General features: G+C 45.7%; 1 protein-coding gene across 1 annotated transcript in view; it reads right to left on the reverse strand.

Moving 5' to 3' along the window:
- Nucleotides 1-11,592: 11,592 nt before the first annotated feature.
- The window catches only part of LOC131687416 (uncharacterized), a 41,340-nt gene continuing 33,107 nt past the window's right edge, over nt 11,593-19,825 (reverse strand). Inside the window, exon 7 of the mRNA XM_058971498.1 lies at nt 11,593-13,231. The gene's annotated coding sequence lies outside the window, so the exon portion shown is untranslated. The remainder of the gene's footprint in view (nt 13,232-19,825) is intronic.

The following is a 19,825-nucleotide window of genomic DNA, read 5'->3' on the forward strand; positions in this document are numbered from 1 at the left end:
CAAATTAGAAAGAAATATCGCGGAGAAAAACACGATTGAAAAAAAACCCACCGACGCGACACGCAACTTGATTTCAACTGGACTGAAAGAGATAAAAAGTCTTCCCAACTAAACCACTCGGAAATCAACGAAGGAATTCTGTCAGAATTCCAAAGTAAACACAACAACCGATTGAGCGCTATTGCATTAACCCGGAATTTAGACCAAAATGCGCCTGAATTTTGAATCGTATTTCGGATGGGTTTGAGCCGCAATGATCTCACGCACACACTCGCGCAACGCTAAGCAATAATTGCGCCATCAAGGCAGCTATTCGCCGCGGAGTGGCGTGGCGGTGCTGTTTTTGATATCGATCGCGGGATTGCAGATTGTTTTTCTATTCAAAATGTTGCAACATTTACAGTTTGAAATCATATTGCTTGTGGCACTAAAAACTGGATTCTAACTGCACTTACTATTTTTCTATTAAATTCTTGTCATAGACTGGTTAGTTCGACTGATCTGTCTATGAATGTACCATCTCTATCACTTGACATACATGTGTTTTGACAGCTCGCAGTTTTCAGTAGCAGTTTGATCACTCGCACTTTGAAAGTGCGGAGTCCAGGTTGGTGGGAAGTGCGCAATATAATTAGGCATCAAAGGATTCAAAATCTTCTTGTAACAAATGGAAATTGACACACGGTCAAATACCAGCAAATATCGACATTTAAAAACTCTGGTGATCAGATTTATCAGCAGATATTACTCTTGCGTGCAGTCGGCGACGCCGAAGGAAACACCGGAAAGCTACCCTCCAACCCATTGCGGATTCTTCTCTCGTTGAGGGAAGCACTGGTAACCGAGCCAACGAAACACCTGTCGGCCTCCAAAGAGGCTAGAGATACTGCGCGTCACCTCCCGAACGGTATATAACAAGCTGTAAGCAACCTTTCTGATGGACAAAATATTGTGATTATCCCTCTACCGTACCTCAGTAAGGTCCAAGCGGCTTTAGTCACGACCTGGATATTACCGCCATGGATTCTGGAGCATTTCCGAACGAACTTAAGGAGCGGAATGTGGTCGAGATCAGAGGGATTACAACAATATAAACAACCTGCTGAGCCCCTTGCTGCTGGTTCTTTCCTTCGCTGGATCGTATTTGCCCGAGACAATACACTTAGGCCTAGTGTGTGTTAAAGTCAGGAGATGCTATCGGAATCCGATACAATGCTTTCGTTACGGAAAATTCGGGCGCGGAACGAAAGTCTTACCATAACTGCGGAGAATACCATAAAACAAGCAGAGACAACCCGCACAGAACAAATGCTTAAACAGCGGTAAAAATCACTCGCCAAGACAGGAAGTACCTCTTAGTAAGGGAGGGATGTGATCACAATTAAATCGAACTGAATCCTCTTCCCCAAAAATAGAACCCTAGCCTATCAATCCTGGAATAACCCTTCATACGCATCAGTAAAAAAGAATAACACCTGGCTTCGATGATGGAGATGATGACGAACAGGGAAACCTCTAGCGAAATCGCAACTGCCTCCCAGAGGGATCTGCTGCAGTTTCGGTTGACCTCCACGTGGAAGTCCATTCATCAGTAGCAGCAGTTCCATTCCCTGAATCTAATGATCAACGAAACCAATGCACACTGGCAATACAGTGGAGCTTAAACTGAAGAAATAATTTTGGAGCTCTGCAGAGAAACATCACCCAAACATCTGCCTGGTCTTGCAGGGAACCCTAATTCGGAGATATACCGACCCAAATTCCTCGCTCGAAGCCTGTTACTTCCTTCTGGAGCCAACATTTACCAAACAATCGCTCGAGCCATCAAATTGGACGTATCATCAACGCCGGTCGTAATCAACACAGAGTTGATAGCAATTACCCGAAGCCTCCTGATACCCATTTGCTTGTACTGTGGTTTCGATCTACATCCCCCAACCAACGAAAAGGAAATGCCACAGACATCGGCTACCCCCTCCTGAAACACCTACCTTAAGAAGGTAAAGGGGCACTGCTGGTCATTTACAACAGGATCGGGGAATGCGGGTCCTTTCCAGAGTCCTGAAGCGTCGCCCTCATTAGACCACTTTCCAGTAGGAATCAAGACGCGAGGACCCCGAAAGACATCCGACCTATAGGGCTACTGCCGTCTACCGGAAGTCATGGAACGAATAGTCAGCAGAGGACTCATTACACTTCTTGAATCAGAAGACCCGCTTGACTAAAGGCCTTTGTGTTGTTGTCCTACCTTACATTGAAAAACCTTGGATGTAAGCTACTTTACCTACCTTGTGCATACCTGCAACACATAGTCCTACCCTGATTCGTTTTGATCGTGAAAACAAGAAGCGCCGAAGAAATTAATCGTAATTTGGAATAAAGAGATGTTTAATATTTAAATCTGATGGAAATCCTGCTGACCAAATTGCTGGTGCAGCAGCGGTAGTTCCCCCACCTACTTCTTGCCATCGATTCCTTTGGCAAACGGAAGTTAAAGTGGATGCGGTGGGTGGAACGCCTTGAAACCGCTTTTCACATTAACGGACTGGCGGATGAGCAGATGAGGAAGCATTTTTTACTACACTACATGGAATCTGACACCTACGATGTCATCTGTGACAGTTTCTCCTCTAACGAGGACATAACAGCAAATCGTTGAGACATTGAAGGAATTTTTCAGTCCTCAGCCTCTGGAAACCAGCGAAAATTTTCGGTTTAAGCGTCACCATCAAGGTGATAAAGATGCTGCTTCGGCTGATGAAAAAGTTGATGAATACTTGGTGGCAGGTTTTTCCAAAACCTGAGTATGATCCTGTACCCATCGAACAACTTGCTTAAAATGACGTGCCGTTTAGTTGGACCCAACAATGCAAAGACTCTTTCAGGAAAGTGAAAGAACAAATGCAATCCGAGAACTGCCTTGTGCATTACTCACCGGAATTGCCACTGCTGCTGGCTACGGACGCATCGCCCTATGGGATGGAGGTGTGCTCAGTCACGTGTATCCCAACGGTTCGGAACAACCGATCCAGTTCGCGTCCCATACTCTTAACCGTGTGCAGCAGAATTACATGCAGGTGGACAGGGAGGCGTACGCCGTCATATTTGGCGTGAAGAAGTTCTTTCAATACATATACGGCCGGAAGTTCGTTTTGCTTACCGACAATCAAGCTATTTCGAAGCTATTCGGGGAACACAAGGGGTTGCCGGCTATGGCTGCCCTGAGAATGCAGCATTACGGTACCTACTTGCAGAGTTTCGATTATGAAATCAGATGTCGTAAGTGCGAATGCCGACGTCATGTCAAGAATTCCGTTGGAAATAACCGACCCCGAGACGAGATTGAAGAATCCGATGCTGTGGAGTTGAGTCAAACCGACACCTTGCCTTTGACAGCCGCCGAATTAGGTCAAGCTACTGATGGGGATGAATCTGTACAAAAGCTTATCCAAGGAATCAAACATGGTCAGCTGGTGGAAGCAAAGGATCGCTTTGGACTAGAACAGAACGAGTTTCACTACAAAAAGGGTGCTTACTTCAAGGAACTCGAGTATGCGTGCCTGTCGCTCTTCGAAAACTTCTGGATATCAGTCTTTCCAAATCAGCTAGGGCGGGTGCGGCTCCTAGTGTTGCACAAATGAAATTTGGGCGCCTTATTCAAAGCAGATACGCGAACCACACGAAGCCCTCATTGCGAACGTGTCCAAGTCCTGCGAGACAGTGACTGCTGTGTCTTCTCGTCTGAGACAGCTGCAATCCGATCGGCCATACGTAGGATGCAAGATAAACTTTACACCGTGAAACTATCCGACTACTTGTCAGTATTATTGGCAATCCGAACAGGAGATGGCACCCGTTTGTTCAAGGCATCGAAGCGGCTTACGATCCCCCTATCACCATATCTAGGATCCCAGGCCACAGCGGAATCGGGGGTAATAAGGACGCCAACCGCCTTGCCTCCCTCGACCAAAACATGCGAATATCTCTTACCCAAAAAGGTACCGAAAGAGGAGATCATCGAGGTTTTTCACCATAGCATTGTCCAGTACAATACTAGTTATTGAAGATCCTCTACTGGCCATCTTCACAAGATGGATCCATTGATAAATGAACGGACCGCCAGAATCAAACCGATCAAAAGGGGAACTCCAGGCTGCGCGCTGGGCACAGTAGAACAACTCAGCCGCAAACATTTTCACCAGTGGATTCATCAGAACGCAGCTCATGCAACGCTAGGCTCACCGTTGAACGCATCCTGATCAACTGCCAGGAACTGCCTGATTTGCGTCCATTTTTACAACATCCAGCTCCGATCGTAATCCATTGGATTGTTCAGTATGGCACGTCGTGAAGGCCAAGGCTTCTTCTAAACGTCACATAACACAAGCCTGAGGAAAAAAAATCATTGACCCGTACCTGGAGACGGATCCGGACAATATAAGATCCTGTCGTGCGTTCCGGAAGCGTGTTGTGGCCGTAATTGGGGCGAGCTTCTCCGTACGGCCAGAACAACAACGGCCTGGTCTATATCTGCTGGCTGCTCCGGCAGCGGTCCTTATTAATTAGCTAGGGTGGTGAGCCAGGCTCTTTTGTTGGAACCTTCCAGGCGACGGTAGTGACGAATCATCGGACTCTTTGCTTTGGATTGTTTGGTGTTTTTACCAGGGGAGTTCCTGTCCAACCTGCTTCGCCGTTCCTGGCTATTAGCTGGGAAGGGGAGCCAGACTCGTTCGGCTTATCCTTCCCAGCAAGGGCGGATTGGTGCGTATGGCTCTTTTACAATAAGCCGGGGAAACGAAAACTCCTTGGTATTTAGCTTCCCCGATGGCGAACACAAGCGCCAGAACTATGCACCGGCACTTCCACCGCCACACGCGCACTTCACGACTGTTCTTGTGGCGATAAACAATTGTGAAAATTATCAGCGACGTCTTCTCGTCGCTGTGATTCGTCACTAACTTATCATTGCGATGGCCGCCTTCCACACGACCAAAACAAAAACAACAAACCGCCTCGGCACAGTCTCTACGCATCGCTCGATCGAGATAGAAGTGTTTTGTTTTCGGTCTGTTGGAAAAAGAACAGTGCAGTAATCCGCGTTCAAGGTTATTTTGCCATTCTCTGCCTCTTCGAGGTTTGGACTTTTATTTTCTTTTGTGCGTGTGTTAACTGTTAGGCCACATTCCTCAACCTTTTGTTCGTAAAGCGAGGATTGAACAATAACCAGCTATTTAAGCTGGACTGGTGCGTCGTGGGAAACGAGTATACAGATAAGTGAAATCTACCTTTTTGATACATTTACGGCTTTTTCCCGTCTGCGCGGGTGCTGACCCCGTGCGTTGACGGTGTCGATGGCTTCCTCCCCGGATGGCCAAATGGAGATCGAATCGACTCCTAAGGCTCTCCCCCGACCCAAACAATATCCAGAGCTCTCGACCGGTCTTCTGTGGTCTTCTTTCGGCCCAAAACAAAATCGCTGAATCTATTACAGATTTCAAAAGACCTGACGGAACGGTTCTCGGCTGTGATCGAAATAAAAAAGGTCCGCTCAGACAGGCTGAGGGTCGTGCTGACTAACTCAAAGCAGGCAAACGATATTGCTTGCTGCGAGCACTTTACGAAGGACTATCACGTGTATATTCCAGCTGTGAAAGTACAGTCTGAAGGCGTTGTCACCGATGACAGTTTGACATGCGAGGATCTGCTGCAGTACGGGGTTGGCCGTTTCAGAGACCGCTTACTTCAGCCAGTGAAAATACTCGAGTGCAAGCGTTTGCACTCAGTAGTAGTCGCGGGGGATGGTTCAAAAACGTACCCCCAATCAAACTCTTATCGGTTGACCTTCGCTGGTACCGCTTTGCCAAATTACGTCCTCTTGCACAAGGTTCGTCTGCCTGTGCGTCTGTTTGTGCCGCGGGTCATGAATTGCACAAAGTGTAAACAATTGGGTCACACAGCCACCCATTGTAGCAATAAGGCCCGCTGTGGAAAATGCGGGGAGAATCATCTAGATGATTCGTGCAGTAAGCAAGCCGAAAAGTGTCCTTACTGTGCGGAGAGTCTGCATGATATCTCGGCATGTCCCGCGTACAAACTACGCGGGGATAAACTAAAACGTTCCCTTGCTGGACGATCCGAACGTTCTTTCGCAGAAATGCTAAAGAAAGCTACACCACCAACCTCAACAAACATCTATGCTCACTTGCCTCCTAACGAGGGCGAGGCTGATGACCCACAAGAGGGAACATCTACTAGGGCGCCTAGAAGTTATAGGAAGAGGAGGAACATTTCCTCTCCTAAAGTTCGTTGTAAAGGCCAGAAGGTATCCCTTGACGGGACTCAGAAAGTCACATCTATTGGAAGTGTTGCAACCAAACCGAAGCAATTAGCTCCTGGTCTCGGAGGATTAAACTCAGAGAAGGAGTTCCCAGCACTTCCCGGAACATCAAAAATCCCAAGTGTTCCTCTGTTTCAGTTCGAGAATAATCGCGGCACTGGAATTATCAAACTCTCGGACATAGTGGACTGGATAATAAAAACTTTCAATATAACTGATCCTATTAAAAATCTTATGTTAGCTTTTCTCCCTACAGTAAGAACATTTTTGAAGCAGTTGACTGCTAAATGGCCCCTCCTTTCAGCGATTGTATCCTTCGATGGCTAACTCATCGAACGAGGTCACGGATTTGATCACTGTTCTACAGTGGAATTGCAGAAGTATCATCCCGAAAATCGATTCCTTCAAAATTTTAATAAATAATTTGAGTTGCGATGCATTTGCATTATGTGAAACTTGGTTAACTTCCGACATAGATCTCAACTTCCACGACTTTAATATTATTCGCCTGGATCGAGACACCCCCCATGGAGGAGTGCTTTTGGGGATCAAAAAGCGCTATTCCTTCTACAGAATTAACCTTCCCTCGATAACAGGTATTGAAGTTGTCGCTTGTCAAGTAACAACCAAAGGCAAAGATCTTTGCATAGCTTCCATATATATTCCCCCCAACACCGCGATTGGGCATCGCCGGCTACATGACATCATAGAATCCCTGCCTGCACCGCGACTAGTTTTAGGCGACTTTAACTCTCACGGTGCGGAATGGGGTTGCCTTTATGATGATAACCGTTCCTCTTTAATTCACAATATTTGCGACAACTTCAACATGACAATTCTAAACACGGGTGAAATGACACGGATTCCTCCCCCACCAGCGCGCCCAAGCGCATTAGATTTATCCCTTTGCTCGACCTCGCTAAAGTTAGAATGCGCGTGGAAGGTAATCCCTGATCCCCACGGTAGCGACCATCTGCCGATCATAGTCTCAATCAATAACGGCTCAAGGCCATTGGAAACAATCAATATTTCGTATGACCTCACACGAAATATCGATTGGAAGAGCTATGCTGCCGCGATATCCGACAACATCGAATCTACCCAAGAACTTCCTCCGGAGGAAGAGTACAGCTTTTTGGCTGGCTTGATTCTCGACAGCGCGAATCAAGCTCAGACTAAGCCAGTACCCGGCGCGAACATACAAAAACGTTCTCCCAATCCCTGGTGGGATAAAGAGTGCTCAGACGTGTACGCAGAGAAGGCCGCCGCGTTTAAGACCTTCCGGAACGACGGGTTACCCGCTAGTTTTCGACAGTACGCGACGTTAGACAAGCGAATGAAGAGTTTGATGAAAGCCAAAAAACGCGGTTATTGGCGCCGGTTCGTCGACGGATTAACGAGAGAAACATCGATGAGCACTCTTTGGGGAACAGCCCGACGTATGCGAAATCGAAACAGTACTAATGAGAGCGTGGAATATTCAAACCGTTGGATATTCGATTTCGCCAAGAAGGTTTGTCCGGATTCCGCCCCGGCACAGAAGATCTACCGCGCCGCGTCCCGTCACGATAACGCGAACGAAACACCTTTTTCGATGGTGGAGTTCTCACTTGCTCTCTTGTCGTGTAACAATAAAGCTCCAGGGCCAGACAGAATCAAATTCAACTTGTTGAAGAATCTGCCAGACTCTGCCAAGAGACGCTTGTTGAACTTATTTAATAAGTTTCTTGAGGCACACGATTGGAGGCAAGTGAAGGTCATCGCCATCCAAAAACCAGGAAAACCAGCCTCCGACCACAATTCGTATCGACCGATCGCAATGCTATCTTGTATCCGGAAGTTGTTCGAGAAAATGATCCTATCCCGCCTCGACAATTGGGTCGAAGCAAATGGCTTACTGTCAGATACACAATTTGGCTTTCGCAAAGGCAAAGGGACGAATGATTGTCTTGCGTTGCTCTCAACCGAAATTCAAATGGCCTATGCTAGTAACGAGCAGATGGCATCAGTGTTCCTAGATATAAAGGGGGCTTTTGATTCAGTTTCTATCAACATTCTTTCAGAGAAGCTGCACCAGCATGGTCTTTCAGCGACTTTAAACAACTTTTTACTAAACTTGTTGTCGGAAAAGCACATGCATTTTTCGCATGGTGACTTATCGACATCACGATTTAGCTACATGGGCCTTCCCCAGGGCTCATGTCTAAGCCCCCTGTTATACAATTTCTACGTCAACGACATTGATGAATGTCTTGACAATTCCTGCACGTTAAGACAACTTGCAGACGATGGCGTGGTGTCTGTTACGGGACCCAAAGCTGTCGATCTACAAGGACCATTACAGAATACCTTGGACAATTTGTCTGCATGGGCTATTAAGCTGGGTATCGAATTCTCCACGGAGAAAACTGAGCTAGTTGTATTTTCTAGGAAGCGTGAACCAGCACAACTACAGCTTCTATTAATGGGTCAAACTATAGCTCAGGTCTTCACAGTAAAATATCTAGGGGTCTGGTTCGACTCGAAAGGTACTTGGGGATGCCATATTCGGTATCTGAAACAGAAATGCCAGCAAAGGATCAACTTTCTTCGTACAATAACCGGAACGTGGTGGGGTGCCCACCCAGGAGACCTAATTAGGTTGTATCAAACAACGATACTGTCGGTACTGGAATACGGATGCTTCTGCTTTCGATCCGCCGCGAACATACATTTCATCAAACTCGAAAGAATTCAGTATCGTTGTTTGCGTATCGCCTTAGGGTGCATGCAGTCGACCCATACGATGAGTCTCGAAGTCCTGTCGGGCGTTCTCCCGCTGAAAAATCGATTTTGGGAACTCTCATATCGATTGCTCATTCGATGCGATATCTTGAACCCGTTGGTGATTGAAAATTTCGAAAGGCTTGTTGAGCTCAATTCTCAGACCCGTTTTATGTCCCTGTACTTTGACTACATGGCGCAAAATATTAATCCTTCTTCTTACAATCCCAACCGTGTGCATTTCATAAATACTTCTGAATCTACTGTTTTCTTCGACACATCCATGAAAGACGAGATTAGTGGAATTCCGGACCACATACGCCCACAAGTGGTTCCAAACATTTTTTATAATAAATTCCGAGAAGTCGACTGTGCTAAGATGTTTTATACTGACGGATCAAACCTCGAAGGATCCACTGGCTTCGGTATTTTCAATCAAAAGTTCACCGCCTCCTACAAACTCAGTGACCCTGCTTCAGTTTACGCCGCAGAACTAGCTGCTATTCAGTATACCCTTGGAGTCATTGACACATTACCCGCAGACCATTACTTCATCGTCTCGGATAGTCTGAGTTCTATTGACGCTATTCGCTCGATGAAACATGGAAAGCATTCCTCGTATTTTTTGGGGAAAATACGGGAGCTACTGAGTGCTTTATCTGACAAATCTTTCCAGATTACCTTGGTGTGGGTCCCTTCTCATTGCTCCATTCCGGGCAATGAGAAGGCGGACTCCTTAGCTAAGGTGGGTGCCATTGAAGGTGACGTTTTTGAAAGACCAATTTGCTTCCACGAATTTTTCAGTATTACTCATCAGAGAACCCTCGAAAGTTGGCAAATCTCGTGGAGCAATGGGGAGCTAGGAAGGTGGCTACATTCGATAGTCCCTAAGGTATCGACGAAACCTTGGTTCAAGGGGATGGATGTGGGTCGTGACTTCATTCGTGTGATGTCCCGACTCATGGCGAACCATTACACGCTGGATGCACATCTCCGACGTATTGGGCTCGTGGAGAGTGGTATCTGCGCTTGTGGCGACGGTTATCACGATATAGAGCACATAGTCTGGGCGTGCACCGAGTACAGTTCCGCCAGGTCTCGGCTTATGGACACCCTCCGGGCCCGAGGAAGACCACCCAACGTCCCGGTTCGAGATGTGTTGGCAAGCCGCGATGTCCTCTATATGTCCCTTATATACACCTTCATAAAAACCATCAATATCCAACTTTAACTGCCCCTTTTTCCTTATCATTCTCAGAAATGCTCTCTTCCACCTGTACCATACACCCACGATGGTTTGATGCGACTCCAAGGCGACACAAAACATCCCTGTCGAATGAGCCAACAAACACGGGACCTAAAGCACGAACATCACACGCACAATTCGAAATGTAGCCGATCAACATCTGAGCCGCACTACGAAATCGTCTGGAGAAACCCCTGCCATCTCGAGAACGACCACCCGGCGTCCCAGTACATGATTCTTCCTGATGAAGACCACCCTGATTCTGTAATCCATCCGGTGATCTCCCGAAGTCTGAAACTGAAACAATGTTCTCCCCCTGCCATGTTTGTCCACCCTACTTCCCCTGACTCTTATACACAGAAGTAACACCCCCCCCCCCCCCCCCCAAATATCTTCATGAAGCATTTAGCTCTTCTTGCCTTTTCTAGTTTTAACTATTATATTATATGATCTCGTTTAAAATGCCCAACTCTACTACCACGTAAAATAACTCTAATTAATGTCTCCGAATCTTTACAAAATTTAATCACGCCCTCTAATTATTTCTACTTTTAAGATAGTCGTAAAAATTTTCCCCCTTAGTTAAACATTATTTGCTCCAATAATCTCATTGCTAAAAATGTCAAACCATATTGCCATAAAAACTAAATGACCCCTCTAATCTTACGAAAATTATACTACCCCCTTGTGTATATGTATAGCTATAAATTAGCCTTAGTTTAATTTCAAAAATCAATATGTAAGCCCCTAGTTTTAAGTAATTTAAAATGTGAAACAAAACAAAATTGGCACCTTTAAGCTAACGCAAACCTGCCTTATCAAATAAACGAATTGAAAAAAAAAAAAACCGCCTCGGCACATAGCTGTCATCGCCCATCAGCAGCATAGTCAGTACACTTATTTCAGCGAAAAGAGAGCGGTGTCCTGTCCAAACAAAAATTACTACATCTATTCGCACGAAAATAACCGTTCACTAACGCGAAAATGAACTAAAAATTACAAATTATTGTGAACAATACAGAATAATGTTGCGTAGACAAATACACTCTACGAAGTGTATATACAAAACATGGATTACACGTCGGGTTGACAGGTTACACAATTGCGATTATTAAATTTTCACGATTGAAACTGACAACCAACTCCAGATGCCTTATCGCCTACTATGTTTTCCAGATACTCGCTCTCCATAAAAACTACAGTGTTGTGAGGTGTTCGGATACAAAATAAAAAAGTCACTCACTGCTTTCGGTTTATACAATTGAGTAATGTAATATTTTATTTTCTTACTGATCGATTTTAGATAAACTGTTCACATTTTTTCTGAATTCCCCATTATACAAGGGGTAAGCGAAATATCTACTTTTCCAAAGAACATCATAATTAGTACAAATATCAAGTAACATAGCTTACACTGTTTGGTTACCCTTCGTGTTCATCCTTTTAATCGCGCTTGCATTCCATTGCACCCCCGCCGCCTTACTACTACAATATCTGATATGACTCTCTATAAAAACCTATATAACCTTGATTGGAACAAGAATAAAAACCGAACTTACTCGAACTCGTGAACAGGAAATTAAAACTAGCCCGCCGCCTCTCCCCACCCCTCCAAATCATCGTCGTTGCGCAGGAAAAGCAACCATTAAAAAGGAGAAAGGGGAGAAAAACTTGATTGCGAAGGGCCAAATAAAAAAAATTACTGTTGGTACAATAATAATATTAGTCGGGAACGTAACCTTACTCCCCTGCTTTTTTATGCTTCTTGTTTAACCTTGTAAAACGGCGTTTATGGCTCTCCTAACTCCTAGTAGTAGCAGCAGTAGTATAAAAGCGGTGCGTGACATGCAAACGGTAAAACTATCTTCAACACACTCAAGCAACTGGCTATCTGTAGCTAGGATGATGCTATCGTTGGGGTGGTTGAAAAGTGGAAAAATCTAACCAGCGACAATCGGTTTACGTCTTGTTTTTGTGCAAGTACATCACGTCGAAAGACGTGATACACTTGCTTAGAACAGAACTGATTTTTTTTTCAAGTTTTCAACGGCAACCGATTACGAAAATAGTAGCAAATGCGAAGCAATAGAACTATTCAATAATAATGATAATAATCAGAATAATGACAGCGAAAATACTCGCGCGAATTATATATTAAGTCTACATTGGCGGAAAGATAAGCATATTATGTCAAGTAGTATAATTCTGTTTGTTTTTTAATCACAAAACTTAATTACTAACGGTTCTCGGTCTCGCTGTCCGAATTTCCCGGTTACTGCTGGTTTTCATTTCATCAAATTTTTCATCTGTTCGCTCAAGACTTTCGATGAACGCGACTTTTTCTTCTTTGTTTGGACTAGAATAATTGGTTTTGCTTGTTTAAATTGTATTGTAATAATCGGTAATAAGTTTTCTTCCCTAATCCGATTTGAGTTTGGTTAGTTGAAATCCGATTCATGATTGGTTTCTGCTCTCATTTCGAGAGCTGTTTTGCAACCGTACCCATTTAGGGGTAAGGAATGGTTTTTCTTTTCTGAGTGCACTTCCGCACTTCGTCATCCGTTTTTTTTCTAGTAGGTTACTGAAATGTTTGTCTTGAACTTGAAGATGGGGTATACAGAACCGAAATAAAAAAATCTCATGTTGAAGGAACCTTGTTGGAGCAATTGTTTTTCTGCTACTGATTTTTAAATTATACAATAAAATTAATGGGTAGAAAAACGTAAAACAAATATCTCAGAGCTTTGCCGAAGCTCGCGTCGTTGTTTCGAGACAGCACTGTTGACTTTTTACAAGCTTCAAATCAAGTTTTAATACGGGTATATCCTTCGCATTAATGCGAACTGTGGTCGACTGTTTAAAATAGCACAAGACATGGTTGAAATCTGAAAGAAAAACAGTAAATAATTAGATATCGTGTGAAAGTAGAAAATTTGAGACTTTATTGTTGGTACTTTTAGTTTACCGCAACTAGTACTACTTCTGTATTAGAATGTAAACTTCTGACTAAAAGTAATGATTGAGAACCGTAATCCAGGACTCCTAAGAAGTTTTGAGTCAATATACATGGAATCTTTTGACATATGGTCATTTCGCATAATGTGAATCATTATTTGGCATAATGGCCATTTGATATAATTGGAAGATTTGACATAATTGATTTCATCTCTAGGAAAACGGTCATGTGGCATGATTTCTGCGAAAACTGAAGGTCATTTAGCATGATGGACATTTGGTATAATTTCAAGATGTGCTTATGGTAAGGGTCGTTTGACAGAACGGGTATTTTGCATATGTATTGTCATGCGCTATGATGTTGTTTTTGTTAATCAAAATAACCTACAATGATATTAGGCTTTCAGGGCTGAATTTTACAAGGCTGCCTTCGGTTGTTCAAAAAGAGCTCCCGACAGAAGAATCATGCTATCCCGAATGGAGAATGCTTTTGTTGTTGCAGAAAACTTTCGAAATCCCCACTTCTAAATGTTGTTCTGTTGTCCGTAATCAGCGAAGTCTCCTTGGCCGAACCAGATTTACGTTCCTGCACTTCAAGCACCGCAAGTTTCGTAACTAACCACCCAAACTCACCTCACGACGTCTTCACTAGGGCTTGCCTGATTCTACCGTCCGAACCTCGCTGTAGACTTCGACGACGATACCATGAATCGATTTGTCGGCGATGTACAACAGATCACTACTCGCTAGTGGAAATGTCTGCATATACCCCCATTTGTCCGCTAATTTATCGACGGCAAGTATTTGGAAACGCTTCGAGTCCACAGTCTGTTCGCTAACAATTGGAACCGCTTGTAACGGTCACTTCTCAACTTTTTCGAGAAGTCAGCAGCACTTCGTTGTCTATTGCTCTTTCATCATCGATCACGGTCGTACCAGCCTCTCCCAAGCCCCGCCCATGTACGGTGCGCTGGACGGATTACGACCTCTTTGCTGGCAGCTAGGAAAACGGTTCAGTTGTTCAACTCCAATGGTTTGCTTCTGCGGCACACGAAATGGTGTATGGCCATCAAGTACGCTTGAGTCGTCAGGCTATCAGCAACCTCAAGGTGTACGGCTCTTGTTGTCAGTTGAACAAAGAGACGTACCTCTTGTCCGATCTAGAACTCTTCCAGTTTGTCGATTACCGGGTGCCTTTTCGGTAGGATGATCGGAAATTTAAGCTCGAATGGCAACACGATGATCCTCGAGCGACTCCATCCTGGGCACATTCTTTTCGTCCATGAAGAACTCATGCTGTATAGATAACAATCTTTATCTGACAGCTCTCGGTTCTCCTTCAGCACCTTTATCTCGTCAGGAAATCTGTCGGCTTGTGCTGATCTCCAGAGATATGCCTTCATTGCCTAGTACTTCCTGCTTAGATGCTGTTGAAGAGACCGGTGTCTGTAAGGAGGCTTAGGACGATTTCTTTCCTTATGGAGCCGTTGGCCAGGGCGTCGCGATTTGAGTGTGGGATGTCGTGTCTTAGACGGAAGTCCTGGTCCCGCATGTGGTGCAGATAGGGGGTAGTACATACGAGGTTGTGTGTTCTTGCGTGGTCTGTCCGCAATCGAGACAGGCCTTTCTATACCTTTCAGCCCCTCGGTCGTCCCATTTTACGAGCACCTCCTTAATTTTCTGCACTGACACTTCCTTGGTTAGGGTCCTCCTGGCTCTCTGACCCAACGCTGCCTGATGATCTACTTCGACGTTCCATTTATACTGCAGTGCCCGTGGATCCGCGAAGTACCGAGATGAAATCGGTGAAGATCGTGGTTACTGTACCTTCTGACTTCCGAGACAAGGCGCGATGACTGCAGCTTAGGCGGAAGACTTACTTGATCAGTCGGTGCTCCACTAGTTGATTTTAGACTGAACAGGCGACTTGGGGGGCTCCTTCGACCCAGATCGTCTAGGACAGGCTTGTGTCGATATGGGGGGATCTGGCGTCCCATGGTCGAGGCCATACCCGGTGCAGTTGAGCTAGGAGAGATCCGGCGAATTCAACGAACACCTCTTTGGCTATTCTCATCGTTGCCAATTCGTCATCTCCTGACGACGTGCGCTCGAGAACCCCTAGCGCCCGCTGTAAGGTGTAGGGTAAGGTTCTTCCACCTAAATGGAAGGACGCCGGCCTCGACGCAGTCGTTTTCGGCGGATCTATTGGGCGGTAGTTTCGATGCAGCCCATGGTACAGAGGGGCCAATATGCTGTTCATCTCCGCGAGGTTCCGTCCGGTAATCTCGATACCGTAATAAATCTGTGCTGCCATGTTCCAGGTATACTTCGGGTGCTTTTTCTGGTTGGGGCAGTCGGTCCTTAGTTTCTGGAAATGGAGGGCGAATGAGGAACAAGTTTGTCTAAAGATGGTTCAGCTGCTGTACGTTGGATGTGGCGAACGCTGACTAGCATTCTACCATGTCGAGCATGTCGTGTTGAGGGTGGGATGTCGCGTCTTATCCGGAGGTCCTGGAGCTCGAGGCAGTTGGAGAGGATGTGTTCCACTTTTGTCCTGGTCCTACATGTGGTGCAGATAGGTGGTAGTACATACCAGGTTGTGTGTTCGTGCGAAGGTCTGTCTGCAATCGAGACAGGCCTTTCTATACCTTCCAGTCGCTCGATCGTCCCTTAATGTTCTGCAGATGTCCCTGGGACGACTGCCAGTGGTCGATGAAGTTATGGTTAAGGACTTCGCCGAAGTCCCGAATGATGCCCACGGCTGACACTTTCTTGGTTAGGGTCCTCCTCGATCTCCGACCCAGCGCTGCCAGATGGTCTGCTTCGATGTTCCTCTATATGCTGCCGTGCCCGGGCATCCGCGGAATACCGAGAGGGTGTCGTTGAAAATCGTTGTTGCTGTGTCTTCTTGCATTCGAAACAGGTGTAACACAAGTTTGCCTATCACCCAAAACAGACAGAGAATGCATAATACTCCCAAAATATATATTTAATAGCAAGGGCTAGTAAGGGGAGGTGAGAATGTCAATAGTGTGCACGCTTACCTGATGATGCTGACGTCATACCTTTGGATTTCAGTTAAGATTCCTTCCATCCGACATTCCCGTCAGTAATCACAGTCTTCTCGCATTAGCACGTAACTCCGCCGTGCCGTGATATTTTGGGGATGAATCTAAACCAACCGCTGAAACAGGTCAAGGCGGATCTACTGGTGCTGAGGCAGTGGTCCTGGATGAAGATTTCGACGTGTAGGAAAGCAAACCTTTCCCGATGATGTGCTTCTGTGGTGAAACGTCTCACGTGTAGCGCTTGCCAGTGGAAATCACGTTGCTTCGCTTGCATTGTTGGTGCTTAACCTCACCTCCTTCCAAAAGGCGTAGAGGGTCCAACTCACCCTCACAATCGACTATGGTCGTGGTTACGGAACACTGGGGAATTGTTTCTGGAGATTGGGCACTGCTGGAGGACTTTCTAATCAACCCTCCGCCTATCGAATCTTTTTTCCGAGCCGAGATTCGCACCATTGGAGCCACATTGGACATTGCCTTCGATGGGGCAGTCAATCCCAGACACTTTCCCTGGCTAGAGCGTTCTCCTCGGGTCTCTCTTAACTCAACTCGCATAGCCTGGACGAATTCAATTTTGCCCGGCAAAACAACCACCAAGAATCACTTCACGTCGCCTTTTCCCGTTTTTTTCCTTCTCCTTTTCCCACGCGCACCACGAACAATGATCCTCCACCTTTTTTCCTCTTTTTCCGCTGAAGCCAAAAAGCTGCTCCCGACCGTACTCGGTCAACCCTTTTCTCCGACTACCTATTTTTATTTTGTCACCCGTTCTTCCGGGGATTTGTTTTAAAGCAAATTGTGCAGCGATCTTTTGTTTTCAAGCGGTCTGTCAAATGCCCATCTCTTGCAGTACACACTAATCTCTTATTCCTCCCTTTTAACATTTAAATACACATTTTACTGTAACACAGGGCCAGGGCAATGGCTGCGGCTTCGGCGGAAAAGACTGAGCACCCTGTCAGGAGGCGGAAGGCCGAGCCCGTCCCGCCGTTGTGGACTTCAACTCCTTCCTGGTTTCGTCGGTGTAGATCCGAGAATGATTCGAGAATCGCCACTTCACTAGTTGAGGCTTGTAGGCTGGGCGGGCGACTACAGGCGCTCCTCCGGCCCGGATCGTCTTGAACAGCCTTGTGTCCATCTGGGGAGATTTGCTGTTCCATTGTCGAGACCCGGTGCAGTCGGGCTAGGTGTGGTAGGGGGGATCCAGCGAATTTGACGTACACATCACTGGCTATACATACCCACCGTTGCTGATTCGTCATCTCTTGACGTGTGCTCGAGGTACATCCAGAACCATCTTCGCTTCGTTATTCTTCAATAACAATTGCGAAGCAACGTTCTCCTAGTAACAAGTGCTGGGGGAACTTCAACGAATTGGGACACCATTCGTGGATGGGAAAGACAACGCGTGTGAGGAGTTGCTTCTGTTGCCATTGTGATTCGATAGCCTCCGACACCGATTCGGCACCAGAAAGCGTTTTATCCATGTAGATCTCGTTTTGAATAATTTCGGCTGCTATCAGGTAGACCTCCTTTTCTTCCTTGTCCAGGAAGGAATCGCGTTGAATAATGTGGTACCAATGCTGTGCCGTGAGTGGAAATAGTGCTAACGAACTCGCACTGATTGCGAGTTTTATTCTCGTCAAAAGATTTACTGATATTGTGTTCCAATATTTCCTAATCAATCAGCCGTGAAATCCTTTGCTGTATCAAAAAATCTTCTCCAGTTCACTCAGTCCTTAGCTGTTTGTCGCCAGCCTCGTAGGGCGGTTGTTCTCTGGTGTCACCTGAATCCGACGGTACATTTTTGAAGTATTCGCTAAACAGGCGCAGCAAAGGAGCTCGATTTCGTTTTATGCCACCAAATCGACAAGGAGTATGTCAATCAATGCCTCATTTGATGGGAGCTCTCCAGTTCTGGATCTCGACGGTCGTCCAGCTTGACTACGGTTTTTTGATGAATGTTGGACAACAAACCTTCCTGCCGGATCACGTTAGCAGGTTGTCAGAAAGAAGCATTCGCACACTACTGCTTTGAAGGTTGATGAATGTCTCGCAATTCCTCGACTTGCCGGAACCAGCTACATAATGGTTTCGGCCACTTCGAAAGAGGTCACGGTGGAAGCCAAATTGTTTCCCAAGAAGGAAGCGAAACAATGCGCCTTCAAAATCAGGTTTAGATTTGTCTGTTTCTCATCAGCAAACAGAACTTCTGTACTTGACGGACACCCTTCTGACCAGTAGTTTAGTGTACATAAAAATGGGGTCCTTTTTTAATTTGGCATCTATCTGGCACTAAGACGATGTCAGACATGTTGAAATGTAGCACCGGTATCTCGACGGCGACTCTTCTTAAGGATACCTGTCACCATTCATCGCAGTTCATGGGTTTTGCTCAACTTTGGTAGTTTGTTGAACAGATGGTGTCAGGTCTTGAATTCAAGAAATTACTCACCATCACACAGCTCATCCTATTAGGTTTGTGTGGAACGCTGCATCGATAAAACATGCTCGGCAGACGTATATCTTGTCGATTGGAATTTTGACCATCCCTTTGGTTGTGATCGGACACTCGAGGTTGCAGAAGCATGTAGACATCCTGGATCGGAGATTGACCAAAAATTTCTCGTGAACGTCTGGCTTCGCCACTCATTGACATCAGCGATGTGAGCTGTTTCTTTCTCGCTGTTCCTTGACGCCTAAATGGTTGGCTATTTTGCTTCGTAGTAAAATTTACATGGGGATCGCCATTGAGGAAGACGCGACAGTGATTAGATTGACAGTGCTTGTGACCTAATGATACGACGAATGATGCAAATCATTCGTCATTATTTCGAAGAAATTCTCAGTTTTCCTGTTGATGCCGCTCATTAACCGACGTTCACCTTCCTCGGTCACCGTCTTGCCTAATCATAATTTTGTTCGCTAACTGCTCCGTGAAAACAAACCAGACACATTGCTATGAGCCGGATCCTTGAACAATTTGAGCTCCTGGATTTGCATGAAATCGAATTTCGCATGGGTTAATCGTCCATCACGTTTCGTCACCAATTGGTCGTGCAGCTTACGGTTCCGAGCTCTAGCTACTGTTTGATGTTTGAGGCCTCGGTTGGGCTATTTATTTGCTCGGTAACATTTATAGCCTTCTCGGGGACGGATTCGCAGCACAGTACAACGGCTAGGTTTAGATTTTTTTCGGCCAATAATCCGAGATGTTGGGAGCAGCCTTGACTTTTCGAATGATCAAGCGCAATTAATGATAAACGGATCAGATGCGTGCGCAGTAAAGCGATTTAAAGGTAGTATCCGCCCCTGACGTTTTCTGTTATTCAGAAGATGCATCCTAGCCGTCTTGATGCCGTGAATGCAGCTTTATCAGTGCTGTCAAGGAGCATGATCAAGTACAATTCACTTCGCATCACAGAATCGACGAGGAATACATCGTTCTAATCCAGG

Source organism: Topomyia yanbarensis, chromosome 1, assembly GCF_030247195.1.
Source record: "Topomyia yanbarensis strain Yona2022 chromosome 1, ASM3024719v1, whole genome shotgun sequence".
Lineage (NCBI taxonomy): Eukaryota > Metazoa > Arthropoda > Insecta > Diptera > Culicidae > Topomyia > Topomyia yanbarensis.